Here is a 16,918-nt window from a genome sequence, read left to right as displayed (position 1 = left end):
CTCTTGCCTTGCCCTGGATGGCCCAGGCTAGCCCAATCTCATCAGATCTCAGAAGCTAAGCATGGTCAGCTCTGGTGAATAATTGGCTGGGTGACCACCAAGGAAGTCCAGGGTTGCTATGCAGAGGCAGGCAATCGGAAACCATCTCTGAGCATCTCTTGCCTTGAAAACCCTCCGAGGCTGCCGTAAATCAGCTGCGACGTGACGGTACTTTCCACCACCACCACCAACTCTGCATCTGATTGCTCAGTTGGAGTGAGATTTTAATCTCCATCTTCTTCTAAGACTGAATTCTTTCTTAAGTGAACCAAAGGCTTTATCTGTCCATTCAGAAATAATGTAACCAGGCTGAATAGAGCAGCTGCTTCTTAGCATACGCAGTAGTAATTTTGTTGGCAATTAGTGCTCCAATAAAAAAAAGAATACTTACATCTGTATTAAGAGTTTGGGGTTTTTTACCTTCCCCCCAGCTAGAATACCAGGTGTGCAGAATGAGAATAATTCTCCGTGCTGCACACGTATTCCGGGACTACAATTAGATGTTTAAGTAATGGTTCGAACACACAGCAATGTAAGAAAATCTGGGAGCTGGGAAGCTTTTGAAATGGAGAGGGTCTTTGGCTTCTGTTCTATAGCAATTGCACCGGTAAAAGGGACTCATCTGGAAGGACTCATTACTGTCAGCGTGGCTGATGGAGAAATAAGAAGGCTGATCAAAAGTCGCATTTTGGAATGTGCAATTTACATATAAAAATGGAAACCCTTGACAGCCTGTCAAAATAGTACTTAATGCAGCGGCGGTGTCAGAAAGGTATAATGATGCGTTTTGATGTCTGTAGCAGCTTTGTTCCCGAGCACACGTGAAGCTGCCTTCCAGGCTGTTCATGCAGGGACGTTTCCCCGCGGTCACCTCCACCGACTGCTTCGAGGCTTCCTTTTGATTATGCATGCCTTTCCCGACTGCCAGAAGTCGCCTCTGGCCACTGGGGAGCCAGCGTGGTGTAGTGGTTAAGAGCAGTGGTTTGGAGCAGTGGAGTCTGATCTGGAGAACCTGGTTTGGTTCCCCACTCCTCCACATGAGCAGCGGAGGCTAATCTGGTGAACTGGATTGGTTTCCCCACTCCTCCACATGAAGCTAGTTAGGTGACCTTGGGCTAGTCACGCTCTCTCAGCTGCACCTACCTCACCGGGTGTCTGTTGTGGGGAGGGGAAGGGAAGGTGATTGTAAGCCGGTTTGAGTCTTCCTTAAGCGGTGGAGAAAGTCAGCATATAAAAACCAACTTCTTCTTCTCCTCCTCCTTCGTCTTCTCACTCACCCCACACATTTTACCCATCTTTTCCGGATGCTGTTTTAGCCAGTATCTGGAAAACACGGGCAAAACATAAGGAAACACGTGGGGAGTGTGAGGTGACCTCTGATGCTTGGGAAAGGCATGCATAATCAAAAGGAAGCTGCAAAGCAGTCAGTGAGGGAGACTGTGGGGAAACAGTCCTGCATAAATGGCCATACTGAATCAGACCCTTGGTCCGTCAAGATGAGTATTGTCTACTTGGACTGGCAGCGGCTTTCCATGGTCTCAGGTGAAGGTATTTCACGTCATCTCCTGCCTGGTCCTTTTAACTAACAATGCTGGGGATTGAACCTGGGACCCTCTGCATGCCATGAAGATGGTCTACCACTGAGCCACGGCCCTCCCCATACCTGAAGCTGCCCTATACTGAATTAGACCATGTGGCCATCAAGGTACTGGGCGGAAAGGTACTGAATGGATATTAGGAGGAATTTTTTTTACAGTAAGAGTTGTTCTACAGTGGAATCAGCTACCTAGGGAGATGGTGAGCTCCCCTTCACTGGCAGTCTTCCAGCAGAGGCTGGATAAGCACTTGTCAGAGATGCTCTAGGCTGGTCCTGCATTAATCAGGATGTTGGACTAGATGGCCTGTATGGTCCCTTCCAACTCTATGATTCTATGATCCTATAAGGTCAGTACTGTCTGCTCAGACAGCCAGTGGCTCTCCAGGGTCTTAAATCAGAGGTCTTTCACATCACCTGCTGCCTGGTCCTTTCAACTGGAGATGCCGGGGATTGAACCTGGGACCTTCTGCAGGCCAAGCAGAGGCTCTTCCACTGAGTCATGGCCCCTCCCCAGTCTAATGACGCCATATAAATTAGTCCCTAGGCCTGCACTCACTGACAGTTTACGAATGTGTAGCATCGCCAGCTGCAACCTCCTGCTTGCCATTTGAGTAGATGTATTGATTGGTTTCATCTCTGTCCTGCCTTTCTCCCCAATGGGAACCCAACATGGCTCACGTCATTCTCCTGCCCTCTATTTTAGCCCCACAACAACCCTCGGAGGTGTGTTAAGTTGATAGTATGAGCGGCGCAGCAAGCTTGCATGTCAGAGTAGGGATTCGAACCTGGGTCTCCCATATCCTAGTCCAACTCTAACCACTAAACCACATTGCCCTACTATGAAGAAGAAGAAGAAGAAGAAGAGTTGGTTTTTATACGCCGACTGTCTCTCCCACTTAAGGGAGAATCAGACCAGCTTACAGTCACCTTCCCTTCTCCTCCCCCACAACAGACACCCTGTGAGGTAGGTGGGGCTGAGAGAACTGTGACTGCCCAAGGTCATCCAGCTGGCTTCATGTGGAGGAGTGGGGAAACGAACCTGGTTCACCAGATTGGCCTCCGCCGCTCATGTGGAGGAGTGGTGAATCAAACCCGGTTCTCCAGATTAGAGTCCACCGCTCTTAACCACTATGCCATGCTGGCTCTCTATGCCATTATGCCAACCATCTCTCTGACCTCCTATATATTTCCTAGAGATTTTTTAAAAATGCAGGATATGATCTAAAACAAAAGATTCGAATCCAGCTGAAGGAATTTATGGATTTCTCTGTATCTGGATCAGACTTGATATCTTCTGGTTTTAGATAAATAAGGAAACAGACTTTGTCCTGCATGTTTGGGGTGGTGGTGGATTATTTGGCTCATATAACAGCACAGTTCCTCTGTGCATACCCACCGCTGCCACCAATGTTATTTTGAAAGACTGAGGTACAGTTTCTTTTCTGGGTGGTACTTTTTTTATCCCCTGAACAATGTAGGCCTGATGCTACATTTTTTTGACACTTCCCCCAAATATTCTCTCTTTTTTTTTAAAGAATTTTTATTATTTTCTCATTTAATACCTCATACATACATCACTACTGAGTAATAAAAAAATAGTAAATGTAAATTAAGTCTAATAGAATGTCTAATACAAATAAAAATGACTCCCCCTTCACTTTCTTCCGTCTGAAAATAAATTGTAAGTACTTTTGCTAACAACGTAATCCCCATCTATATAAGAAATTTATCCTTTTCCTGTTTTATCTAATACAAATCTTATGGTGTCCTAGTTAGCCTTTATACAAAATACATACATGGGATTAAATCAAAATTTATCCTTTAAGTTGATCCATCAGAAAGTAATTTTCACAATAAGTTCTCCACGCCTCCTTACCTAAATATTCTCTCTCTTGAGGAATAGGTTATTGTGGAAGCATGGGGTTATTTGACTGCAAGGGACAAAAAAGGTATAATTCGGCTTAGGACTGCACCGTATGTTGGCCAAGAGAAAAAAGTCCTTAAAAATATTCCATCTAGCAAAATGCAGTCCTTTCCTCCATTTCACCGAGTGTTTCCACATGAGACATTTTTTCCACCAGCCACTTCCCTCAGTTCTCCATGAAAGCAGCTTACGGAGCCTTTCGCGCACAGCACCGTGATCGTGGGGTTGTTCTTCCAGGAATGAATTTCAAACCGCAGACCCTCAGAACCCATTCCTTATCTCACCCTTCCACTTAGGCCCTCGCTGCTTGTTAGTCGATCACCTTGGCCCGATGACATTTCTTTATCTTTCACAGAACCTGACTTCACTCGATTAAAAATATCCCACTGGTTCAGTACTTTCCCCAAACGTTTGAAACTTGAGGCTGACGGGTTCTCTCGGTTGGCAAAGACAGAGGCGTCTGTCAAGAGGATGAGCAGGATTAGCACATCGCTGGAGATAGGCCATTTCAGCACCAACAACTTACAACATATTATCCTTGTGGTCGATCTTATAGGTTTGCCCACGAATTCAAAGTATTTATACATACCCCGTACTTCACAGAGCGCTTAGATTCTCCTCAGAGAGATTTCCTTTTCTTCATCAGTGTAGCACTGTTTTTAATATCATTTTTTAGTATAATTCGTGACGTCATGGACGCTCCCCTGTTTTCCCACCCTTTATGTTTTAGCGCATACGTTGTAGGTAAATTCACTCAGAATGGTTGCCACTACCTTAATGCAATGCACTTACAGGGATATCATTTAAAAATTAACCGTGACCCCACGCGATTTAAAGGAGGGCATCGTCCAACACTCCGACATTCCTTCGCCAGTCCAAATTCATTAGATAAAAAATTAAACAGCAAGGAAAACAGCTGGCTGGGGGAGAGGAGAGGGGAGGGGATTCTCGAACCTTAACACAAACCTCCGTGCAGGCAGTCCACCCCCCCCCCACAAGTAATCAGAGAGCCACTGTCCTCTCCGCTGTGAAATGTGCACTCTTGATGGAAGTTAACTGCTGTGGGAACATTTGGTGCGGGAACAACAACAACAGAGAATCAAGCTGCAGCACCCGTTAGGTTTTCTCTGCCTCGAAATGTAACAAGCTACACAATGTACTTAAAGGAATATGGGAAGGAGCGCACCATTTCTTCGATAAGCAAAGTACATTTAATTTTTAAAAAAATCAAAACACAGAAAATGGGGACAGGCGGGGAGATGGGCAATGTGGCAGGCATGCACGATGGAGGGGTGGAGAAATGAATAGCATCTCCGTCATGTCCATACCTTGGGGAAGTCATTCTTGGAACTAGAGAAAGGAAAAAGTCCTATAGAATCATAGAGCTGGAAGGGACCACCAGGGTCATCTCGTCCAACCCCCTGCACAATGCAGGAAATTCACAACTGCCTCCCCCCCCACCCCCAGTGACCCCTACTCCATGCCCAGAAGATGGCCAAGATGCCCTCCCGCTCGTGATCTGCCTGTCAAAGAATCAGCATTGCTGACAGATGGCCATCTAGCCTCTGCTTACAATCCTCCAGGGAAGGAGAACTCACCACCTCCCGAGGAAGCCTGTTCCACTGAGGAACCGCTCTAACTGTGCTTACAGATAACATACCGATTAAAGGATTCCAAAACAGCCCCAACCCCAAACAGGGAAAACGGTGCAAACAAGAATAAATAAAACGTTCCATTAAATGTTTTAAAAGATTGGTGTGGAAATGGCCATACTGAAGGAAGTTGGAAGGATGGCTGAAAATCTTCATCTCACAACAGCCTAGAGTTAGTAGCCCAGCAAAGTGCCTGAATCTCTGGCCTAAGTATTCACTGGGCAATGTTAGACATTGGTGTTTGAGGTAGTGAATTTCCAACTCAGGGACACTCTAGCACATTTCTCTATGGAAACCATAGAGCTTTTGGAGAAATGCTGGACTAGATAGACCACTGGTCTGATCCCGGAGGGCTATTCTTATGTTGTTATAGACACAGCAAGCCAGGGAGTGTTGATTTTGTTGGCAATTAGCTACAACCTTTTTGACCCTGGGTTCCATGGTGCCCACAGGTACCACATTGGGGACCCCCGGGCTACACAGTTCAGTCTGCCTACTTATACTACATGACCTCAGTCCAAGTTTAAAAAAAAAACAGGGATATTTTTCTTTGTTTTTCCAGTATCTTGCATATAGAACGCTCCCCACCGTCACCACATATTGCAAAACTTCCTTTTGCATGGTCTGTATCTGTGTCGGTACTATTCCCAAGGGCATGAACTTCGGGTTTAATTCGATGTCCACCTGAAGCATTTCCAGGATCTCTTTGTGTATTCGCTTCCAAAATTTCTGAGCCTTTTTACAGGCCCACCACTGGTGGTAAAAAGTTCTTTCTGGTCCCGAGCACTTCCAGCAAGTTGCCCGGCTGGATCTGTACATTGTTTGTAAGTCTGTAGGTGCCAGACACCATCGTTAGAACATTTTACACCAATTTTCTCGGACGTCTTGGGACTTTGAGAATTCAATTTCAGAGTTCCCCATCTTCTCCCAGTCTTGCATTTCCCCAAAGTTCTGCGTCCATTTTATCATACATGTTTTCCCCATGCTTTACCCCCCATTCACTCTCCTGTATCTCTAAAAGATCAATAATAACAATAATAATAATAGGAAAAAAACATGTTATGTAGACCGGCTTTACTGGGCACGGACAAAAGATGAACTGTAAAATCTTCCCTATCTGCCTTCCCCCCTTTTTTTTCTGTACCCCCTTCAAAAATGAATAAAATCATTAAAAACAACAACAACAACAACAACAACAACAACAACAGGGAGCAAATTCAGGGAGACGAGGGCTCTGAACTGGCAGGGGAAAACACACAGAACAGCAGAAAAGGTTTAAGCCGAAAACAAAATGGCAAGTTTTACATCAAAAACCGAACCTCAAGAAAATTAGGCACAGCATGAATTGTAACTTTTGACTTCTTTTCATAAATAATTGCCAGCGTGGGGTAGTGGTTATGAGCAGTGGTTTGGAGAGGTGGACTCCCCACTCCTCCACGTGAGCGGCGGACTCTACTCTGGTGAACAGGGTTGGTTTCCCCCACTCCTACGCACAAAGCCAGCTGGGTGACCTTGGGCTAGTCACAGTTCTCTTCAAACTCTCTCAGCCCCACCTACCTCACAGGGTGTCTGTTGTGGGGAGGGGAAGGGAAGGTGATTGTAAGCCGGTTTGATTCTTCCTTAAGTGGTAGAGAAAGTCGGCATATAAAAAACAACTCCTCTTCTTCTTCTTCTTCTTCTTCTTCTTCTTCTTCTTCTTCTTCTTCTTCTTCTTCTTCTTCTTCTTCTTCTTCTTCTTCTTCTTCTTCTTCCTCCTCCTCCTCCTCCTCCTCCTCCTCCAAAGGTGACATTTCCAAATGGCTTTGGAAGCTGTTCGATGGTTGCCATGCATACTGGACTTTTTGCAGTTTCTCCAAACAGCCTAATTATAAGCTGCCAAGGGGGGAAAATAATCAATGCAATTTAATCCAGGTTGGGAGGGGGGGAACATGTCACTTTCCTCCAGTTTCCTGCCACGGGCACAAGCTAACAGGATCCCATTATCAAACAAAACCACAAAGCAGTGCATTGCACCATGTTTGTTTAAAATGGCAGGAAATGTCATGTCACCTTTCCGTCCTCTCTGGCAGCCCCAGATTCCATCAAGTAGTTTACAACGGGGGAAATCAGAGGAGAGATGGCAATATACATCCTGCATTTCAGCTCAGCGTTAATAACATGCCTGGTCTCATTGTGAGGGTTGCTGGAGTAGAAACTGATTCTATAAGCTGTGTTGGCCACGGCTTGTGTTGATGAATAGTTTTTGATTTCTTCACAGCTTCCACTGAGGCATGAGTTGTTTTAAAACACCTATTATTGGGGTAGGAAATGTGCTGGTCAATAATATCTATACTAATCGAGAGGGCATTATTTTTATTTTAGTGATTTGTACCCCATTTTTCTCCCCAATGGCTTATGCTTTTGTTCTCTTCTCTTCTATTTATCCTCAGAACTACAGCCTTGTGAGGGAGGTTAGGCTGAGAGAGAGAGAGAGAGAGAGAGAGAGAGAGAGAGAGAGAGAGAGAGAGAGAGAGACTGGCCCAAAGTGATCCGGAGATAGGGTTGCCAGCTCCGGGTGGGGAAATCCCTGGAGTTTTTGGGGGTAGAGCCTGAAGTGGGTGGGTTTCGGTGAGGGTAGGGACTTCAGTGGGGTAGAATGCCATAGAGTCCGTCTTCCAAAGCAGCCATTTTCTCCAGGTGAACTGATCTCTGTCGCCCGGAGATCAGTTGTAATTGTGGGAGATCTCCAGCCACCATCTGGTTGGCAAGCCCACCTGGAGAGCTTCCTAGACAGAGTGATTATTTGAACCTGGGTCTCCCAGATCTTAGTCTGATGCTCTATCTACCGTACAACTCAGGTATACAGTTGCTTTCCTGGTTTCATATGCATTGTTAGTCCACACACACACACATACACACACACAAACACACACACACACACACACACACACACACACACACACACACACACACACAACCTTTAAGTGAAAGCTGCATAACCTAAGCTTAGAATGTCAGTATCCTTTCTATGGATATGTCTGAGGAATTTCCTACATGGGACTCCTGGTGGCACTGAGCCCCACAGAGCGTAGGGTTGCCAACCTCCAGGTGGTAGCTGGAGATCTCCCGCTTGAGAGCCAGTGTGGTGTAGGGTTAAGAGCGGTGGTTTGGAGGAGCAGTGGACTCTGATCTGGAGAACCGGGTTAGATTCCCCACTCCTCCACATGAGCGGCGGATGCTAATCTGGTGAACCGGGTTGGTTTCCTCGCTCCTACACATGAAGCCATCTGGGTGACCTTGGGCTAGTCACAGTTCTCTTAGAACTCTCTCAGCTCCACCTACCTCACAGGGTGTCTGTTGTGGAGAGGGGAAGGGATTATAAGCCTGTTTGATTCTTCCTTAAGTGGCAGAGAAAGTCGGCATATCAAAACCAACTCTTCTTCTTCTTGATGGCACTTAACACACTCACATACAAGGAAGTATTTCTTCACACAACACATAGTTAAATTGTGGAACTCCCTGCCGCAGGATGTGGTGATGGCTGCCAACTTGGAAGGTTTTAAGAGGGGAATGGACATGTTTACTAGTCCAAATGGATACTAGCCGTGATGCATACCTATTCTCTCCAGGATCAGAGGAGCGTGCCTAGTATATTAAGTGCTGTGGAACACAGGCAGGATGGTGCTGCTGCAGTCGTCTTGTTTGGGGGCTTCCTAGAGGCACCTGGTTGGCCACTGTGTGAACAGACCGTGGACTTGATGGGTCCTGGTCTGATCCAGCAGGGCTTTGCTTATGTTCTTGTGTTAACCAGTGTATCATGGCTTACGTTTCTGAGTGTGATTCTAATGGCAGTCAAATTAAACTTACGATCTTTTAGTGTGACTTGACTGCCTTTAGAATCACTTAAGCCACAATAGGTTGGTCAGCCCCCAAGATGGTTGTTTTCGTTTTCCACTTCATTTGCCGTAGTACAAACGGAAACCCTCGCTTGCTGTAGCGAAATGATGCAAGTCGTTGGTATCCAGTGAAGACCTTTAGAAGGGAATCAATGCGGTCATTCTTTTCTATTTGGATGTAATTAGAAATCACCATTAGGGACAATTGATAAATGTGTCAGAGGGAAACAGAGATATATGTTTGGAGTACAGGCCAACAATGCTGGGCGGGCGGGCGGGGGGAAGCATGAAGGAAATGATAGGCTGGGCCTGTAGAACCTTACTGGTACTTATAGCTGGTGGTGGAGGAAAGTGCCTTCAAGTTGCAGAAGACTTCTGGCAATCCCATAGGGTTTTTAAGGCAAGAGACATAAAGAGGTGGTTTGCCATTGCCGGCTCTTTCATCATTTGTTATGTGTGAATCATTCAACTGTTCAAATCTTGAACATAGAGAACCACTCTTGATTTATCATACTAGGCTTTTCTTTGCTCAGCTCATTCCTTTCCCCTCTTTTTGCATAAAAATTAGGAAAAATTTTTTTATACCTTTCTTTTTCTTTTCTAAATTTTTGATCTCAGTGTGACATTGTTCAGGGCCAAATTGGCCATATGAACAGTATCATTAAAGTAAAGCGATTCTCTCTTACCCCTCTATCCCAGTGTATTATTAAATTACCCCTATTCTCCCCTGCACTCGGGCTTACTCAGCAGCCAATTTGTGGTTGGCTCCGCCTCCTTTCAACCTGCCACCTGGAGGGAGTCTCTTCACACATTACGAAACACAGAGGTTGGCTCCGGGGTCCCCCCTCTTGTGACCTGTGGAACCGTCTCATGTCCCTTGCAGTTCCTCCTCCATTCCTGCGCATGTGCCCGATTTGGATCACAAATTGCGGCATGCATGGAGAAAGATTTTCAGCCTCATCCTGTGAACCATGTTCCTGGCCTGCAGTAATCCCTCGAGTCGCATGTGACTGCCATATTGCATACTAGGATCAACCGGTGTACTTCGTATTGTGGAAAGAGGCTACTGGAATGCTTGAGCATCGAGCGCGTGGTTGTTGTTTTCTCTGCGGAGAATTTGATAATTTTGCAGAGAATTTTTCAGAGCAAATTCATTTCAGGTGTCAACTCTCAAGTTATGGCTGCATAGAGACCATCATGCAGGGTTTTATTACACAAGGCATATTGGGTTTTTTCCCGCTTAGATGGTGTATCGTTATTTGAGAGTCTGTGTCCCAATTGATGAACATCCCTCTGTGGAATGCCCCACGCCATGAATCACTGCAATTAGAGGCTACGGTTATTATCAAAAGCATTCCCAGCCCAGCAAAAACCCGCTGTCTGCATCCCAGAAATTGAGTATATGCTCATTAGATGCTCCTCTTTGAAGCCATGATAAATAAAAACAGATGATTAGGGTTTAAAAAAAATATATTGGCAGGTTCATCTTCTGAGACAGTGGAACAAGTAAGTGGTCAAAGAAATCCCACTTTTTAATGGCTGTGTGGTCATAAATCTTTTTGGGACCGGCCCACTGTCTGACCGGTCAAGAGAAGAGACAGCCGGCGAAGGCTGAAGGGAAGAAATATGACGATGCTCTCCCCAAATCTTGGTGACTAATTGAAACCTTTCTGTCCAGTGCCCATCCCTCGAGGATGTCTGATCCCCTTCCCTCCTTTTATGTTTCTTCTTCACATTTACGCAAAACTTACACAACAGACACAGAACATTTATATTTACAGAATACGTGCCCCTAAAAAGACAGCAGTAATAGTATTGAAAGCTGGACAGTGAAGAAAGCTGATAGGAAGAAAATAGATTCCTTTGAAATGTGGTGTTGGAGGAGAGGGTTACGGATACCGTGGACTGCCAAAAACCAAATCAGTGGGTTATAGATCAAATCAAGCCTGAACTGACCCTAGAAGCTAAAATGACTAAACTGAGGCTATCGTATTTTGGTCACATCATGAGACGACAAGAGTCACTGGAAAAGACAGTCATGCTAGGAAAAGTTGAGGGCAGCAGGAAAAGAGGAAGACCCAACAAGAGATGGATGGACTCAATAAAGGAAGCCACAGCCTTCAGTTTTCAAGATCTGAGCAAGGCTGTCAAAGATAGGACATTTTGGAGGACTTTCATTCATAGGGTCGCCATGAGTCGGAAGCGACTTGACGGCACTTAACACACACAATAATATTGTAATATCCACACCACAGCCCCGTATATTAGCCTGTCTGTCTAAACGCAGAGTGATATTGCCATATTTCACAGCTAGGGTTGCCAACCTCCAGGCGGTCTTAAAACCACAACAAACCTATGCTGATACAACGAAGTTTCTAATTAACAACAGCACGAGGGCTCAAAAAATATTTAGTAGCAAGAAAATAAATTCAGCAATATCATTCATGTATTTTGTAAGGTATTTCAACTATATCATTCATGTATTTAATAAGGCATCATTCAACATAAAGGCAAAGCAAAGCAAATATGCTTGATAAGCAAGCCAAACAATAGAAACAAAATTATGTGCAAAAATGTACAAATAAATACAGAGAAAAACTAAGAGAAGTCCCACCCGGGATCAAAAAATGTACAAATAAATACAGAGAAAAAAACGAAGAGAAGTCCCACCCGGGATCAAGTCCTTTCCAGGTAAATGGTGATCAAAATACCTATATGAAAGCACCTATATGAAATAAATCGGAGCAAGGTCCGTTTAGGGTGAGGGAAAGTCTGTTGAAGACAATAATTCCTTCCAAATCCACTTGAAGAAACGGTAATCCCAACGGGCCAATTAAAAAAAAAGAAAAATTCAACAAAAAGACGACACCTCTAGTTTGGTAATCGTTTCGCCAGTAAGGCTTCTTCAGTTGTACTTCTATGTAGTTCTTCTGATTTGTAGGGCAAAGAATTGCCTCTGAAAAAATATATACATGCTAAATATACATTCAAAGATCCCGATAGTGGAATAAGGAAAATGATAAATTGACCACATAAATTCTTACCAAGTCATACAGATAGACCTGATCAGGTTCTAGACCACAAGGGTTCCATTCACCTCCCGCGAGGTTGGTATGTCTAAACTCACCTGCAAAAGGCTAAGCTAAATAATGCAGATCAGAGTCAGCTGCGCAGAGACGGAGTCCCGGTACTCCTGTTGACGTTTAAAAGAAACATGCCAAATCAAAATCATTATTAAGTCCAGCAGGGGACATAGTTTTAAAAAGGAAGATTAGCTTCATTTCTTGTCTGTGTAGTATCTTAGCAATATCTTGTTGATGATAGGATCTTTGCTTATACTTCCAAAGCTCAAAAAATAAAATATCGTTTTCAGAATGACCTTTTCCCAGATAATGCTGTGTGAGCGGGGCGTCCATAACTCTTGCGCGTAAACTCGTGCTGTTGTTAATTAGAAACTTCGTTGTATCAGCATAGGTTTGTTGTTGTTTTAAGATTTTCTATACTATGGCTCACAAATTGACTTTGTTTAGCTACACTAGCACAGACAAGGATAGAATTTTTAAATTACTGCCTAAAAAGCAAGCCACTGTTGATTTCTCAGGTTGGCCAAGTCGGCCAAATCAGCAGTGGCTGAACATGGACTGACACAAACAGGACACAGGGTCTTATTCCAAGACACTGAAAGACTGGACAATTCTACCAACTATTTTGTCAGATTGCACCGAGAAGCCATTGAAATTCATAAACATCAGCACAACTTTAACAGAAAAGAAGAGAGTTTAAGAATGAATAAGGCTTGGCTTCCTGTCCTGAAAACCTCCAGACTAACAAAGACTACAGTCCACAATAGCCATGCGGATTAGCTTTGGATTTCACACAATAACAGATCACTTCAGGATACAATGGTTCCATATTAACATACCGTACCCTCATTAGCACATGATCTTGATACTTACAGGACAATGATCAGCACCTTACCTTTGATACTTTTTGCAGGACAATGATTCAGCTCAAACCCAACCCTTTCTGACTATATATTACTCTTCCTACACACTTGACACTGAGAGACACTGTCCTTCAGTGTTACTCCTCTGAAGATGCCTGCCACAGCTGCTGGCGAAACGTCAGGAAAGAAAATACCAAGACCACGGTTACACAGCCCGGATAACCTACAAGAACCAATGAACTCTGACCGTGAAAGCCTTTGACAATATTCTGAATTGTAATGTTGCACTCTCAATTTAATGCCGTGTATTCCCCCCCCCCCCTGACCTGCATGGCCCAGGCAAGCCTGATCTCGTCAGATCTCAGCAGCTAAGCAGGGTCAGCCCTGGTTAGTATTTGGATGGGAGACCACCAAGGAAGCCCAGGGATGCTGTGCAGAAGAAGGCACTGGCAAACCACCTCTGTTATTCTCTTGCCATGAAAACCCCAAAAAGGGGTCGCCATAAGTCGGCTGCGACTTGACGGCACTTTACATACACACACATCCCCCCCCCACTTGCGTTTGCCCTTCTCTGCATTAAAAAACAAAAACCTGCAGCTGTCAAAAACATGCTTTGAATTCCTGGGAAATGTTTTAGGAAGCTTCTGAAATTTGCTGTCAGCCTTTTCCTAGAAACGTACCATCGCAACAACATTTGAAGTGATGTGCATAATAATAACGAAAGCAGAACGAGGGCTGTTTGTTCGAAGGAAAATGAAAGGCCCGGCACCTGGTAAATCAATTTATCTGCACTACAGTTGAAAGAATTCTGGTTGAAAGAATTCACTGTTTGGCTTTGGGGGAGGGAGGGAGACTCTGTGGCATTAGGACTTTTTCTTGCTGTTAAGTTGACTTTCTGTAAAGCTGGAACTGAAAATCCAAATGCGATCTCGTTTTGAAAGCAGTGTGATCGATGATGGGTAGGCTTTCTTCTTCAGTAGTGCGGGATGTGTTCTTATCACTTCTGAAAAGCTAGTTTTGAATAAGTGTCTAATTTGAGCCACGTCTCACCCCAGAATCTGGTTCGGACGCTGGTGTTCAGCCGGACCATTGCTAATAATTAACAGCTTCTTTTCTAGGGTTGCCAACTTCCAGGTACTAGTTGGAGATCTCAAGTTATTTCAACTGATCTCCAGTCAATAGAAATCAGTTCACCTGGAGAAAATGGCCGCTTTGGCAACTGGACTCTATGGCATTGAAGTGCCTCCCCTCCCCAAACCCTGGCTTCCTCAGGCTCCGCCCCCAAAACCTCCCACTGGTTGTGAAGAGGGACCTGGCGACCCTAGCAATTGGACTCTATGGCATTGAAGTCCTTCCCCTCTCCAACCCCCCCTCCTGAAGCTCCGCCCCCAAACCCTCCCACCAGTGGAGAAGAGGGACCTGGCAAGCCTACTCTTTTCTGAGTTCATCCAGAGGTGGAGAGAATTCCACACCCCTAACCTTAATGTGGGATTGGAAGGCAGAGAAGAGGCAAATTCAAATCCAATATATATTCAGGGTTGGTAGCCAGCAGCCATTTCAACTTGGTTTGGGTTTCAGGTTTACCGAACACCAAAACTTGGGAAGCAGTCCAAATAGGTACATCCCGAAACAAGCCGAATAGATATTCGGCTTTTGGGGTTTCGGCTAGTTGCCTTCTGCAGCATCTTTTGTGGCCCTTGTCATGTTTAAAGGAGAGCTCTCTCCTTTCTTCATATTCCTGCCCCCTGGCTGGTTTCCAGGGCAGCAAGAGCGAGGGTGCAGGCATCTTGGAGTGGCCAATAGGAAGGCTCACTGGAGCTTCCCATGTGGCCACTGACAGCCATGCATTTTGCATGGCTGCAAAACCAGCTGGTGCAGTCTACCTGTTTTTTTGCACAGAGGACAACCTAGAGAGGGGAGGAAGGAGGGCCAGGAATTCTCAGTGACCAATAGGTACCCAGGTAAGGAAGAGCAGTGTTCTTTGGCTAATCACAGAAGGCGTTTTTTGGCTGGAATTATTTCCAAACTTTTCTGTGCTTGGCCAAAGACTATAAAAGCAAGTCTGGTTCCTAGACCAGGCCATTCCTCAGAGGTTTGAGAGAGTTTGGTGGCAAAGCTTTGGTGGCAAAGCTTGGCTTTAGCTCTGCTGCCTGATTCTCCCTCTGCGTCCTGGTGCCTCAGCCTGACCTGCTGGATTACTACCTGCTGCTTGGATTGGATTCCTCCCTGCCTGCTGCCTGGAGGAGAAGACATCAAAGGGTTTGAGATATCATCATTTTCCTTTCAACAAGCTGTTGTATTTGGGGCTTATTTTCTAAATTTTGTAGAAGCCAGCAGGCTTTGGCATGTTGGTTGGGAGAGGTGTTTGATAGTTTGAGGGGGTGATTTGATTATTTTTGGGGGGCTGCTTCCATTTCTCTACTGCAATTTCAAAGTTGCACTGTTTGGATTTTGGTGTTTTCTCTGCTTCAGATCCTACTGGCTTTCATCTGAAAGGAGGGGGTGCTTTGATTCACTGTTTGGGGGGACATGCACTGTTGTTGTTGTCATCATTCTCAGTGTTGCCATAAGAGAGAGGTTTTTTGGTGTCTGTGTTCTCTGGTCTGCGTAAGGTCCTGGTGGTTCTGGTTCACAATGTTTCTCTATGGAGGAGGGGGGTGACCCCTTTGGGACCCCATAAAATTGGATCCCCTGACTGAATCTTCACCAATCTTCGGGGGTCATGCAAGGACAGTCTTTTCAAGCTACACTGCAAATTTGGGGGTCCTACCTCCAAAAACACCCCTACAGGAGCTTTGAAAAAAATCCCCATAGACCATATTGGATCCAAATTTTTCTGTAAACCTGAAAATAAGCAGAATATTGATATTTTCTGGTATTAATATTTGGCTTATTCCAGGTTTACCAAAACGTTGGGCCCAATAAACCCCAACCCAAAATTTACCGGAATTTTTGTTTTGTACAACCCTAACTGGCTTTGATGGACCAAAGGTCTGATTCAGTATAAGGCAGCTTCATGTGTTCATGTATGTGGCCATGTGATAAAAAAGGAGGAGGCAAAGTCTTTATTAAATATTGGGCATATCTTAATGAAAGTCAAGCCCGCTGTATTCTCGAAGGGTTGTTTTTTCTTAAATCTTTTGCACAAGCTGTGTAAGATCATTCACGACTGCGAATTGTGCAGCTGCTAAGGAACAGAAGACGTTTGAAAGGAAATGTTAGTCATGAACATGCCGGAAATATAAAAATACCAGCTGGTGATTCCTCTTTCCCTGGACCAAACTTTGTAGTAAAAGTTCTTTTGTCTTAAGTATCCCTTTCAACTGTTCTTAATTTTGATCTTTAACTTGTGCAATACCAAATTTAGCATAGGTCTTTTCAGCAGCTTTAGTTACTACAGGCATAGAAACGTCCTCCATTTTTATATCCTGCGTGGAGGCTGTTTTGATATGGGTGAATATTTATTTAATAATTTACTTCAGTTGTACCCTGACTTTCCCCCCAATCAGGACCCAAAGTGGCTCACGTCATTCTCCTCTCCTCCATTGATCTTTACAACAACCCTGTGAGGTGGGTTAGGCGGAGAGTGTGTGACTGGCCCAAGGTCACCCAGCGAACTTCCAAGGCAGAGTGGGGACTTGAACCTGGATCTTCCAGGTCCTAGTCTGTGGTGTTGTGGTTAGGAGCAGTGGACTCTAATCAGGGGAAGCGAGTTCGATTCCCCACTCCTCCACATGAGCCACAGACTCTAACCTGGAGAACTGGATTTGATTCCCCACTCCTCCACATGAGCGGCAGACTCTAATCTAGAGAACCGGGTTCTATTTCCCACTTCTCCACATGAGTTCTGGACTCTAATCTGGAGAACCGGGATCAACTCCCCAC

Source organism: Euleptes europaea, chromosome 10, assembly GCF_029931775.1.
Source record: "Euleptes europaea isolate rEulEur1 chromosome 10, rEulEur1.hap1, whole genome shotgun sequence".
In the NCBI taxonomy this organism is placed as follows: Eukaryota; Metazoa; Chordata; class Lepidosauria; order Squamata; family Sphaerodactylidae; genus Euleptes; species Euleptes europaea.
The sequence above is the reverse complement of the archived record's forward strand: the minus strand, read 5'-3'. Positions refer to the sequence as shown.